Source organism: Empidonax traillii, unplaced genomic scaffold, assembly GCF_003031625.1.
Source record: "Empidonax traillii isolate 1590-97213 ecotype Southwest subspecies unplaced genomic scaffold, ASM303162v1 scaffold27:size3997909, whole genome shotgun sequence".
Lineage (NCBI taxonomy): Eukaryota > Metazoa > Chordata > Aves > Passeriformes > Tyrannidae > Empidonax > Empidonax traillii.
Window position 1 is genome coordinate 747,716 of NW_020955220.1, and position 14,709 is coordinate 762,424.

Consider the following 14,709-nt stretch of genomic DNA (forward strand, 5'->3'; position numbering starts at 1 on the left):
AGTCACAGACCTGGAGGTATTTGAAAGGTTTGTACATGTGGCACTTAAGGACATGGTTTAGTGGTGGACTTCGCAGTGTTAGGTTAACAGTTGGACTGGATGATCTTGGAGGGCTGTTCTAATCCTAATGATTCTATTATTCTACCTTCTGGATCTTCACGGGTTCCTCAGAGGTTCCAGTCTCTTGTCTTGCAGATACTATTTTGTCCCTTTAGTGAACTCATGGATTTTCATCTTACAACCACTTAGGGGCTGATCTGCCATCTTTTTTCCACTCTATTTCATTCAGAAGATGTTTCCAGAACCCAGATATTGTAATGACTGGAAATCCTCTCCTGAGTTTCCAAGCTAGTTTATTCATAGAGAGATTGTACCACTGGTTCTTTGACTTGTTTCTTCTTTTTGTTTTAGTAGTTCTTGTTCCCTTTTTGATGTTTATCCCCATATATTTTGAGAGAGCTGTCATGTCCTCTTTGTTTTATTAGGACAAATTAAATGGTCCTTGAGGAGTGGCATGATTTAAGAAATGAAAGAAAGACTATGAAGATGTTTGAGCATTTGTGGTTGAGGAGTTTGTTTTCTAGGAGGAATTTATTCATGTTTACTTTTCGATCACTCTCTTAGAAATTGTCGAATTATTGCCCTTAACTGTACTTCAGCTATTGACAGTCTTACATACATGTAAAAATCTAATTCTTCTGGCTGATGCAAAGCTTCTGGTTTAACTGTTATTTAAGGCAGTGACACAACCTGCATTCTTCTGAAAAGAAGAGGAAAATTAGGCAAATCACTGCATCCTCCAACTTGTTATTGTCAGGTATCATGGTCCCTTAGTTCTCCTGGAACATTGTTCTGCCCTTTTCAGTACTCAGCAATACTACTGCTTGACTGGAATACAGAATCACCAGTAGTCGCTGCCACTAATTGGCAGATTTTAGAATTTATAGTTTTCTCGGAGGGAACCTGGAATGGGAAATAACTCATGTTGTGCAGTAAAAGCAACTGTTCTATATTTTCCTTCATGTATATTTAACACTATCTGTAATTTACAAAAATAGATTTGAATTAGTCTGCCTGTGGAAGCTCATACCTAGGATAACTTCAGCAAGGCAGGCAGGCAGTCCCTTGTTGCTTGTAACCGATGGCTTAGTTAAGGCTGCAGCTTGGTGGGAGACAGCAATGCTCACTGTATACATTGCTGAGCCTTACTGTTGAGGAAAATTAAAAATGAGCAACCAAGTAGTTGCTCTCACAGTCCTGAAAGTAGTATTCAAAGTAGCTGCAATTACTTATTTTACTCTAGTAATGAATCTTGACAGGCCCAATAGTCCTTAACTGTTCAACTCAGGTAGCCAGGCTGTTTGGGTCCTGTGTCCAGCAGGCAAACTTGCCTTCATGGTACCCTGAATTTGTGAAATATGATAGGTCTGTCCTATATATGTGTGCACAGATTCAGATTTAACTGTCTTCTTATAGCCATAAAGTGTGAGAAACTCCTGTTGCTTCTCAGCACAAAAAAAAACCCCTTATAAACAGTGACAACAAACTGAGAATTTAGTTAAAATACATGATGATTAAAATATTTTAGCGTTGGTTTTTCTGACCCCACTTCTGTCATGTTAAAGAATAGCTTTTGTGTTTAGACTAACATTCATTTAGAGGAAAATAAAAGTGAAAAACACTTAACAACTATACTACAAAAAATTAGATTGTTAATTAACTAAGACTTGTAATTTCTCAGCAAAAATAGCTCTGTCTCTGACAAGTAAACCTTCCTTATAGATCTTTGATTGTAGGTAATAAAAATGTTGCTTAATTAATGCTGATTATGTGCATTTGTTGTTTTCTTTCGAGTCACTGGATTTTACAAAATTGTGTAAACTACAGAGCTGAATTTGGTTGTTCTCCTGCCATGCTAATTTAAATCTGTCAGCCCTTTTCTGGATCATAATTTGTAATCCCAAACAGTTCTGAGGTGGGTTGTAATGGGGGTATTTCAAGATTTGATTTAAAAGATTACAGATGATTAGACTTCACAGTCAATTAATTCGTTGTTTGAGACCTGAGTTTTGAGACTGGTTCAGGTCACAAGTGAAGCTAAGTTTGGAACTTAATGATTTGTGGAGAGAATCAGCTGAAGTTCTTAAAAACACATGCATCATAACAAAATTGACAGTTTCTGAAAAATTTTAGATAGTTGGAGGCATGAAATTGAAAGTCAAGACTGTATGTTTAAACAGGTCCCTTGAATACTGCATACTCTCATATTGTAAAGTCAGAGTGTTGCAGTACTCTTTAAGAACCTGGTATTTGTTGCTGCAACAAATGAGTGATACAATAGCAAAGGCTTGTGAACCCCAGAGTTGGAAAGTCTTATAAAAAATAATTCTCTATACAGTGTCTTTTAAAAATAGTTTCAGATTTTGCTAATGATAAATGAAATGCATCAACGTCAGATAACTATAACTTGGCTTCAGTCAAAGTCTGAATCACTTTTCTTTCCAAAAGCCTGTCAAGTATATATGAACTTTGACAGTGAGTTTGGAAACACTTAGGTTGGAAAAGACCTCAGGAGACCCAAACTTCTGCTCAGAGCAAGGTCAGTATTGAATTCATTAGTTCCAGTTAAGCTCCACTGCTAGATACCTGCTTTGCCTGAGTTTTACATATGCAGAACATCTGCCTTACAGTTTTAGGTCTCCCACTACACTCGGAAACTAAGCCACCACTTAAGAGTATGTATGAGAAGGGCTTCATTTTGGCCCTTGCTGCTGCCTGCCATTCTCTCCTAAGATAACACGAAGAGCCTCATCAAGTTACACAGTTTGGAAGTAACAAAGACACAAAGACAAGAGCTGCAAGCTGTTTCCCTAGAAGAGGATGGGAGATATATTGCTTCTAATATACAAAAGTGATCAGAGATCTCAAAAGTTTCACTATTTGGGCATGTGTGTGGGGGAACTGCTGGTGATGTCTTGAACTGCAGTTGGGTCAGCACAACTTCTTACCTGTCTCTCATCTGGATCCAAGCCACAGCTATGTAGAGGTGTGGGGAGCACAGGTGGACTGCAGTGTCAGCCTGAGAGGCACGCAGCTTAAGGCTGCCAGCATCACTAACAAATCTGCAGCTGCAGAGGTCTTGCTTTCACTTCAAATGCCCTTTCATTGCTGCTGGACAGGTCAGATATCGGACTGTAATCCTCTTGCACCACATGCGAGAAGTGTGGGGAGAGGGAGGTTGTTGCCAGCACTTTTCTCCACGTCCTCTTAAGGGGATAAGAGGAACGGTCTTGAATGCCATCTGTATGGTGGGAGGAGGGTCTGTGTGTCAGGATTTGGGTGCAGCAGCAGGACTGTGTACAGAGTTCGGGCCCAAAATGGCAAGGACAGCTGTCAGATGGGACTGAGGGACATGGGCGAGCAATGTTGGGAAGTTTTGGTCAGGTGCGTCTGTCATCTGCTCGGGTCTGGTTACTTCTAGTCTTTCTTACTGGACTTGTCAGAGCCATAAAACGTAGCTGTGGATAGCCTAGCACATCCTATTGTATTTCCTTATCTCTGTCACATACTAATATTAAAATCACAAACTTCTGAAGCCAGGCAATGTTCAGAAGTCCCCTGGTGGTTACACATCAGAATTGCTGTGATGAGTAAAGGAACTTAACTAAAGCGCATCCTCCCTAGGGTGCTTGTCTTCGGGGGAAAGTGAGTTACTGCCATGTCTGTATAGATTTTGGAGTGGTATCTGGGTGCTGTGTCTCAGTGTGAGAAGACTCTTAACACACTCAACTTTTGATTCAGCTTTGGAAGGCTGTGGAAACACTCAGTTCAGCTGTATTTCTTCTAATTGGCGAAGTCCAGACCATGCCTTTACTAATAAGTCTGTTTTGTTTTGTTTTGTTTTGTTTTGTTTTGTTTTGTTTTGAAGTGACAGATTTGTTTCCTGGTGCTTGAGGTGAAGTTTACACTTGTGTGGTATGGTGTCACCTTGTGACATTGCCCTATTCAAGCATCTTTTGTGCAGAGGCCTCCAAAGTCATTTCCAGCATTAAGCAGTGCTTTGTCTCTGTGTAAAGTGTGTTAGGATACATCTGTTTAACTGATAGCCTTGTGAAATGAAGAGGAGTGACTTGCCTATGGCAGCACAGGAAGGCAGAGAGTTGGTAGTAAAACTCAAAAGACTTGGCTCCCATCTTCCTTTCTCATTTTTACATTGTACTTCCAGCTTTCAGTTTATCAAGAATTAATAAGTAATAACCTATGATTAAAAAGGGCTGACACTCTTTCTGTCATGAGATGTTTCTCTGTCTTCAGTGTTGTGCAGAACTCAGCAGTTACACCTTTTCAGTTTTACTTAAACTGCATTACTCAATATTTAATGATGAAATAGAAAAACGTAATTCACAACTGCAGTCAGTGCATTGGGATGTTTGTCAGATGAAAGGCGGGGGTGAAGTAGCAAGACTTCTTTATACCATGAAAATTGAAAATTTTCAACAACTTTTTCATTAAATTTCTTGCTACATTTCACATTGTACACACAGTTGACATGATAATCCTTCAGCTTGTCCTGAATTACATTTTAAAATAGAGATCAGTTAATTATAGCAATCTTGAGTATTTTTAATCGATTATACAGGGAATTTCTCATGACACTTGTTTCTCTTGAATTTCAGATAAACTAGTGGACGTGTTCTTAATTTTTCATGTGACTACAAAAAGTAAATCAAATAAAAATTACGAACAACACCACCCAATACCGCTTTGGGTGAGGTCAGATAGTCATAGCTTAGCCTCTATGGCTCTTCTGTTTGGAGAGTGCTAGAGGGAGCTCTAACCCCTCGATCGGAGGAACAGACTGCCAGTGGTGCATCTGAGAGTTTGGTCTGTGGTAGGAAGCGTTGACTTCTCTTGACATTTAATTTTGGTTTGTTGCAGAAGGTTGCATATGGTTTTTCCTCCGTGATCCCAAATTGCTCTTATTAAAGGAGAAGATGTGAGTAATGTGTTTGCAAGTATCCTATTATTAGATTTAATACTATTGCGAACTACCTGAAAATACAGAAAACAAGTGAGAAGTATCACAGAGGTGTTCAACAAATAGCATGCAATGGTAAAGTCTAACAGTCCTTTCTTTTCACGAAAGAGGACAATTCTCAAAATAGAAGACCTAATGATATTTGAAAGAGAATACATTTAAAACTGTTGGAAGGAGAAGCTACTTTACTCACCATGTAATTGGTTCTTAGATGTTTAGCCAATTATTACAGTGGAAATTATAGAAAGGGTTGGTGATTATTAGATAAATTTACAATGAGATGCATCAGTGCATGAGGATGGGAGAAATTTCTCATATCGCATCCTCCACACTGATTACATTCTTGATATGATAGGAAAGTAACTCTCAGTAATGGGATGAAAAGAAGAAAAGAGAACTTGGCTTGTATTTGTAGAATGGGAAATGTAGGTGAATTGATACTATTTTCAATGTTTATTAATAAACATATTAAAAGGAATAGCAGAAACATGCCTTTGAGTGAAAGAACAATATTTAGAAAATACAGCATGGGGAACGACCAAGTGAGGTTAGCAGTCCTGTTTTGCCACAGTTTACTGGGGATGTTATCTTGCGTATATGCTATATTCAAACAATTCCACTTTTATTTGGTCTACTGTAGAAAGAGGAATACTGGAAACCTCCCTCCCTTATTTAGTTTAAGGGATTTTTTTTGAAAGATTATTGGCAGTGTAACACTAAGCCAGGAAGGAATGCACAGTGCAGTAGTCTGTGACTTGGGCTTCCAAATTGTGCAGTTTGAGTGTCAGCTGATGGGGACAAAGCACTGAAGCTGAATATGCCTTCCTGAACCATTGTTATGGGTAGAGCTGGTCACTTGTTGCAGAGGGTACTGTGTTCTGCCTTTCCTCTGTCCTGTGCTTTCACATATCAACAGCATTTGGCCTTCCCAACATAATGCAATTTCTGAAAAGAGAGAATTCATTCAAGAATGCCTTTACCTTGTATTTTTGGAGTCTTTTCCTCAGGTCATGAATCTCTTGCCAGACACCAGTGAAAGAATGGACCAACACAATCTTAAGATACAAAGTCATAGAGAACTTTAGGTAGCATGGACTTCTGGAGGTCTCCAGTCCCACTGCCTATTCAGAGGAGGATTACCTTCACAACCATTTCATTTTGCTCAGAACCTTGTCACTCATATTTTTAAAAGTCTTCCTTTTAATGTCCAGAGTTTGCTTGCTATAGCTTGTTCGTGTTGCCCCTCTTCCTTTGTTACACACTTTTCTGAAAAGATTCTGCCTCACTTTCCTCTGTAACCTCCCTTAGGCTAGTAGATAGCCCCCAGTATTCTATAGGCCAAACATATCCAACTTCCTTAGCAATCATAGGGGTCTTTCATGGGAAGCACCCCAGTTTGCCCACAATGTAACATTTGGCTGAAAGGTTGTCAGAACGGCTCATCTTGAGAAGGTAGTGTTCATTGGATAATCTTACTCTGTCGAAGATTTTGGCTGCAGCCCACTGACCAGCTTTGACTTAACATTGTATAAGAGTATTTAATGGATTTGTCCTCTTTTAGCTACCTCTGTGGTGGCTGCTAGCAGCAGTAGTATTGGTATCAACCAGTGTGAGCTGATGAGATGTCCTCTTACTAGGTCTAGCTGTACTGGTAGAAAAGAATACCACTCAGCCTTTGCCTTGCTGATGCAGGTTGCTGCCCTCCAGGATCTGTCAGCAAAACTGCAAACCTGCTTTCAGTTAAGATGAGATGTTTTAGAGTAGACAGTTTAAATAGCAGGTCTTTGCTAACAAGCTTATTTTGACTGAAATAGGTTAGGGAGTGCTCATGTAGCCAACTCTGCTGACAGATCCAAGGAGTACATTTGCAATGGGAGCAAGGCACATACATGAATCTTGAGGTTCTTCAGAATGCTATTGGGTTTTTGTTCGTTGCATCTCTCCAGTATCCCTGGAAATACGTGATACTCCCGTAGCTGGGAAGTGCTGTATGATATCCAGCATATATATTCACAACTTCCAGTTCTGAATCACTCATGTTGCCTTGGCCAGGTAGTTTGATGTCCTTGTTCCCTCTGTTGTTGGTAGCAAAATGCATCTCCAAGGAAAAAACTCATGGAAAATAATACTGGGTAAACTGTCTTGGAGGGCTTGTATTTCCTGATGACAAAAGCTTTACACAGGCAGAACCAAGTGATTTGAAAATCTCAATAGTGTTCTTGAGAGCAGATAACAGGTCTTTTCGGTCATTCTCTCCATCTGTGTGTTGTTCCCAGTGGTACTAGTCTTCACTGTTCAGCCATGTTTTGAATCACTTGAGTCTACCTACCTGTTCCTGACTGCTTTTCTTTCCGAATTAAGGAAGCACTTGAAGCAAGAAGAAAATCAACAGTAAGACCCATAAAGAGAAACTTCACTCAGGCAGTAGATCATGCTTGAGTGTTTTAAAAGCAGAAGCAACTGTTCCAGAAAACTATGAAACTGCTGCTTAGAGCATAGCTTACTTACACCTTTCCCTGCTGTAAATGAGCCCTTTGCTGCTACTGGCCATTACCTGATGATTTTAGTAGACTGGTTCTCCAAGTGATAATGTGCATATTCCTTCCCTCCATTAACAGCAATAACACATAATCGTCCCAGCAGTTCAACTCTGGTTCTGGTAGCTATTCCAAGGAAGAAGGCATTTCCTTTAGTGGTTTCCAGTGGAAGTGATTTGCTGTTACTGGAGGATCTGCTTTGAAATTTGTGCATGATCATTTCACAGCTACTAAAAGTTGTGCTCTGAAATCTAGCTCTTTAATAGTGATGGTGTTTGCCCTCCCCGCCCCCCCATATGTCTAGATATGCATTTGGTTTGGGAAAGTAACATATGCCAGTGCTGTGCTGATGCAAGCAGATTTCTCACCAGTGCTTGTTATTTGCAAAGACAACTTGGAGATAAGGGAGGAGGAGGAGAGGGACTCCCAATTCACATCCATTGCTGGCATCAGAGAAATTTTGTTTTGGAGGTTTTTGTCAACACTTAAAATCTAGGTGGGAGACCTATATCAAAGGAAAGTTTACAGTAAGAGCGATGAGATTCCAGACAATTAAACTTTATTAGTTTGTCTGAAACATTAAGTATTAACTTAAAAGAATAGTTTTTTAATCTCCTCTCCCTGTTGCTGTTTACTGTGTAGCAGTGTGGGAGGGCAGCAGCTTCTTCAGCAAGGTATTATTGCTGCTCTTTGAATAGCCCATGTGCAAGTGCCCATAGCTCAGTCCTCTCTCCCCAGTGCCTAGAGAGACTCAGCATGTTACTTTTCTGGTGTCTGCAGCTTTTTCTGGCCCTAAACAAAGCCAGCCTTCTCCTTTTCTTCTGATTCTGAGGTAATATCTATCCTTAGCCAGGTGCCCTCCAGGCTGACACCATATCAGAGGTACTTAGATGGTACCTCTGAAAACTATTGCCCTCCCAGGATTTCAGAAAGTGCAGCAGGTTGGCCTGCTGTGTCCAGCATAATTCCAGTGATCTTTCATCTAGATGTATCCTTTCTTATCAAAGTTTTTCTGCAGTATGATTAGAAACCAGATGTGGACAAGCAGCCTAAAGCCCCAGACAGGCAAAATGGCTAGTTCCTTGGGCACTGGTAATTTTGGTATGCGTATTTTGAGTTTTTTCTTGGAAATAAACAGTAAAGATGCTGTGGTTTCTTTCATGGTGCTTTCTTTTTGACTCTCAGACGTGATTGATGATCATCTACTTCTGGGTTATGTTCGATTTGCAGAATGTTTCAGTGAGCTTTGCAGCGTGGAAAGTAATTCAGTACTGAGCGAGTAAGTCCATATATGTGCTAAACCCATGGTTAACCTCACAGAGGCTGTTACGTGGGATGAAGGCGGGCAGAAATGGGTAGATTCTAAACTGAGCTTTAAAAATAAAAGTAAATGGAGTGAGTTGTTTAATGACTTAGCATTGTAGCCTTGCTGTCAACTCAAACACTGGAAAAACAGATTCATCCTTGCGAAGGAGAAAAATGAGGAGCTGGCTGCCCTACTCATGTCTCTCAGGTGCTATGGCTCATGGGATCCTGCTCTTTAGGGTGAGACAACCCCTCACCACCCCCCAGTTCTCAAAGCAAAGGAGTTCTTTTATAGGAAGCTACCAGTGAGAAACTGCAAATAACTTCTTTCCTCTTTGCTTAGTCTTGGCAGTCTGGGAATCAGTTCTGCAGCATTTGGTAATTACAAGCCTAAAAAAGAAGAAACCAGCCATATAAATTGAACCTGTATCCTCTTAATTATGCTGTTACTGCCTTTAGGCCATGCAAACAGCACCCTTCCAACAGGATTCTCAAATAACTAGCTCTGCCCTTTAGCGTGGAGGCCTGGCATACATTCTCAGCTCCGTTTCACCATTTTTGTTACATTGCTACATGAGAGTGGTATTGAGTGGTAATTCATCATGGGCAATAGCAAGCAGTCCCATGGCCACGCAAGTAACTTTGGAAAAGCCAACCAAGCTGAGATTCTCTTGGCTAAGTGCAGCTTTGCAGATTGCTCTGCAGTGGGCATCAAATCGAATCATCTTGTGTCCACATTGATACTTTTTAATCCCTCTGCTTTTCCCATGTGCTTCTAAAATGCTTCAGAATTCCCGAGCTGGTGAAACTAGCTTCATGTTTGGATGTGTTGTGGGCATTTTTAATGTGGTCCATCTTGAAGAATACTCAGGATATAGAGACAAACGTGGCTTTGCTTTCATTGTGAAGTTTCTGTCTTTTCCCCCCTTGCCCCGGCCCCTGGACATACATACACCTCCATGGTTCCTCTCTTTGTCATCCCATTGCTTGGGTTTTTTCCCCAGTGTCTTTTATCTTTTGAGTAAAGTTTGAACAGTACGCAGAAAGTTAACTGCCTGGAGTCTTTTAAATATAAGTAACACGCACCCAGTAATAAGCTGTCGGTTGTTTTTTTGCTGCCTGCAAAGAAACATAAACACAGCGCTCATTTCTGGCAGGTTTTTACTGTCAGAGTTTCTCCTATTATATTTATCTTACAATTTGCCAGGGGGTGAAGTTATTAAGTTTTAGCAGCAGCCATCGATCAAGTTCACAAGTTAACACGATAAAGGCTCTGTGCCGCTCCGATCCGGGAAAATGATGATCCTCACTCGGTAATTAACTAAATGAGAAAGTTAAATCTTACTTGAGAGCTGGGAGAGATGAAAGAGAGGTGTTTGTCAGTTTCTCAGTGGAAATTAGAAGCAGTTTTCTGCAATTCCCTAAGCTGCTGCTCTGTCATATTTTACATAAGCACTGGGAAAACGTCTTGTAATTAGTGCTGTCATGGAGGATTTTTTTTGCTGAAGGATGTTGGAATAATTCATTAGATTATCAAGAAAGGCTTGTGTCCTGAAATGATTAGCACAGTGAAATTTAAACCATTAACGATAACAAGTTTAGAGCTTGCTGCAGTGCAGAGGCACCCGGGGTATGTCTGTGCCTATTTCAATCATTTCTTATAATTAAACATTATGTCCTCTTTTTTCCTCCCCTTCACTAAGACCCATCCAAATTCCTGTTAAGGTGGCTCTGTCTAGATCAGGGACTTAACCACAATGGGTGGTGCAAGCAGTTGGAGGTAAAATGCTGCAGTTGCAGAGATGTAGTAGAGGACATCTCTCTGTGTCAGAGCCTGTAGTCCCAGTGAGTCCCAGAAGGAGGGGAGAAGCCCACTGTGGCCTTTCAGTACTGGAATGTGGAAGGAAAGATCCCTCCTTTTGTCTGGGGAGAAACTGAAGTTTGCATTAGTGTCTAATCTCAGTCTTTTCAGAGCTTCAACATGAAAATGTCTTGAAGGTTCAGAAGATCCCAAACCTTGCTGTGGTCATTTAAGCCATTCTTGATATTCTAGGAGACAGCTTCTTTTTAATTTTTTTTTATTTTTTTTAAATTATTTTTTATTTTAAGGGATGTCTTTTTACCTTAAGAAACATACAACCTAAATTCATCTACCCTGTGGAAAGTGCCTGAGCAAAGTCCTCTTCTATGATTAGAGGATATGATGGTGGGTTTTTTTAAATATATAAAAGTTGTGACCACTCATATGGGTGGGCAAACACTATTGCTATACTACAGTCAGAGAACTGTGCTGGTGTTTGTTTTTCTGTGCTTTAGGAGGCTCCTTGGTCCCCTCTACTGAACAAAAACAAAAGTAACCTTGGTTGTCAAGTATGGGTTACAGCTGTGATATACCATAGCTGTTTCGTTTTATATGCATAACACTCGATTTTTCCAGTCTTTATGTATCTGTGTTGAAATATTACACCTTCCTATAGTTGCAAGCCATTATTTAGATTAAAGTCTTTTCATATATTAGTCCTCTTCTACTTCACTGGGCATACAAATGTGCTTTGTGTTAAATGTAGCCATTTGAAGAAATGGTCTTGTAATTACGGGCTGCAGTGGAGCATAGTATGTGGATCCCTGAGCTAGTACCAACCTGAGGCACTCAATCCCCCAGGTTTCCTGGCACAGCTTATGAGCTCGGGATCACCGCTGTAGGAGGACACCTCTACTGTTCCTGCAGATGAGTCATGGTGTCCAGAGCCAGCTGGGGCACCTCTCAGCCCTCACCTACAGGGCTTTGTGAAAAGGGAGTCAGTAAAGCTTAATCTGTGCCAAATTAATAGTTTGCTCTGCTATACCCAAATTTCCTCCCAGATGATGGACTACCAGTGCTTATTCTTCTTTGCCACATTGGGAAGTGAAGCTTATAAAAATCATGACCATATATAGTGCATTTTGATGGATATTTACCCTAGCAGTATGGATGGCATGTGGAACAGGTTTTTGTTTTTCAGATGAGGCCTGATTTTTGTACCAAGAGAGGGAAGAGGCTGTAGACAATTTAATAATACAGATGCTTGATGTCATTGTTTTTGTTGATGCTTGTTTTTTTTTTTTTTTTTGCTAACAGGCCTTTTTCACTGAACTGCCAGTGGATTTTCAGAAATCTTCAAATTGAAATTCTGGAATTTTTTTTCTGAACTGTAGTTTGAATGATTTGGGAGACCTGTCAGTCTCTGTTCTGCAGAACTAGTGTGTTCATGGCATGTCCTGACCTCTTGATTCCCTGCTTGCACAGGACCTGCTGGGCACACTATGGCTACCTCTGAGCTTGTCCTCACTTGTTTTGGTGAGAAACCAGAGCAGGCGAGGGTGCAAGTCTCAAGTTTCATTGTAATAATGCATCTTAACTATGAACCTAAAACATACAGAGTTCCCATGTCCACTAGTTTGGACATAAACACTGTAACATGTGTTCTTCTCAGCAGAACTACTTCATAAACCTGGAGTTTCACTTCCAGAGCTGTTACAGGTGTTGGTCAACGGACTCCTTCAGTTACTCATCCAAGTAGTTGGATGAGTACTCCTTCAGTTACTATCCAAGAAGCCTGAGTTTGCTTGGGATCAATCTATTTGTACACACATAAGCCATCACTTGTTTCTGCAGATGTTGCCACTTCTGTTTGATACGTCAAACCAATGTTTAGAGGTAACTGGGAAGCTGAAGGCTGCTGGGAGAAGGGAGCTCAGAGGGCAAGGAAAGGCCAGAACGTGGTGCCACCCCAGGAAAGGAACTGCACCTTCTCTGCTCAGGCTTAGTATATTAGTCAGACTTCACAGTCTCTCAGATTAAAAGACAGATGTATTAAGTTTTTAAAAAATGCTTCATAGAGACACCCCGTGTTATGAGGTGCACAGCAAATAAAATAGGAAATTAAATGAGATCAACTTTTGGGATACAACATTTCCCCAGTGTCTTAGTCCAGCATTTTACAGGGATGTCTGTTTTGCCAGAAATGACCAGATCACTTAATACAGATGTTCAGTGCACTCCAGCATTAATCATGTTTTGCCAGGCTGTTGCCCACTGTGGACTTTGCTAGAAAAAGTCCAGTCTTTCACACTTCATGCCCACAGTCCCTTCATAGGACTTCATGCCCACAGTCCCTTCAGTGATTTCTCTGTATATAAAGTTGGCCCAAGAGAGAGTTTTTCTTTCCTGCTGCTCTACGACTTGCTTGCAGTCAGTATTGTCTATGTGAGGACTGAATGAAAGTGTAACTCATAATCCTTGTCTTGCATGATCTTACTGAACACAGAAAGTCAAAGCCACACATTTGCAGGGAGGAGCAGTGATAAAAGTAAAATTAAAAACGTTGGACTGCAGAATTGAGCATTGATGGTGTGATCACAATGTTCTGTGTTCTCAAAGAAACTTAAATCATAATACAGAAGTTGGAAAAAATGCTTGTTAAAAATCACAGCTAATTACTGTCTTTTTCTACCAGAGGAAGGTCTGTCCAGCTCTGCTGGAAATGTCAGAAAGACTATTTAGGTGCATTTTCTCTTGAAAATGAAATCTATATGGTTGAGTAGATTTTCAAATTAAGAGTTTTTCGGTGTTCCAAAGTCAGAATTGCGGTTGGGGTTAGGAAGTGTTGAAGTTCAGGAGTTATTTACTCCTGAGAAATGAGAAATTCCTGCATTCCAAACTCAGTACTAGTAGCTAGATTTTGTGATCTCTAAATAGCCTGCTGCTTTGGCACTTACTGAAAAAAGGCTTTTTTGTTGTTTTTTTTTTCTTTTCCTGTAGAATCAGTTAATCCTTGCATTTTATTTAGTTCATTGGATATCTTTGCAGAGAGATTTAGGGACTCATTTTTCCTTTAAATTTAATAAAGTCTCCTGGTGAGGTTGATGCTTGGAATTATCATCATAGAACAGCATCCCTACATTGGTGTTTTATGTGTTCTGATATCTGCAATTTATTTTTAATTATTTGGTAATTAATAAAGAACCTCCACATTTATTTTGTCAATAAAAATGATGTAATAATATTGACTGTTATTATAATGCTGTCTGGTGTTAAACTGTTGCAGTGAAAGAGAAAAAATCATGTTTTCAGCATTTAATAAAAACTATTTAACCAGTATAGCAAACTGTTAATCTTAGTTGGACAAAGGATATCCTTGCAATGCAAAATGTGCACTTTTCTTCCAGTTAAATCATTTAGAAAGCAGAATTATATCTTGCTATCAAGTTGTAAATTGAAACGTCTGTGTTTTGTTTTGTCCCTGAAACTCTTCCCTGAGCTGACTCCTTGTGACAAGATATTAACAGTGCTCAGAAAGCTGAAAATATTTTATTCTATGAAAGAAGTATATACCAAATAGCAGGGTGTATTTTAGATGGCTTTGCTCTCAAGGTGTAATTCAATTTTTTTCTCATCCATTTCATGCATTCCCTATGAGTTGTAGCAGCAATCCATTATTCAGGGGGGAAAAAAAAGCCAAACCAGAGTACAAATAACAGTTTTCTGTTGGTGCTTTGAAATAACTGGCAAATATAGATTAGGAATCCAAATGTTTTACTGTGTACATGATAAATAAAATTGCATGTATGTTACACTGCTGCTCGGGGTTTCCCATCTAACCAGAGTCCTTTGTGTGCAGCTCTGGCATGAGCCCCTGCATTGTCCTGCAGGGACCTCGGCTCGCCATGGCTGCGCTCCAGCTGACAGCACCAAATGGGATACGTGGTCCTGGCCAGCTTTGTGTATCAGACTGCTTTTTCCCTTCTGTTATCTTCCCCCTGAAATACTGTGAAACTGCCTGAGTTTCT

The 14,709-nt window shown here is 40.1% G+C and overlaps 1 protein-coding gene across 3 annotated transcripts in view; it reads left to right on the forward strand.

The window, feature by feature from the left end:
* BTRC (beta-transducin repeat containing E3 ubiquitin protein ligase) overlaps positions 1 to 14,709 on the forward strand; it is a 100,533-nt gene that overhangs the window by 61,109 nt on the left and 24,715 nt on the right. The window lies entirely within an intron of this gene.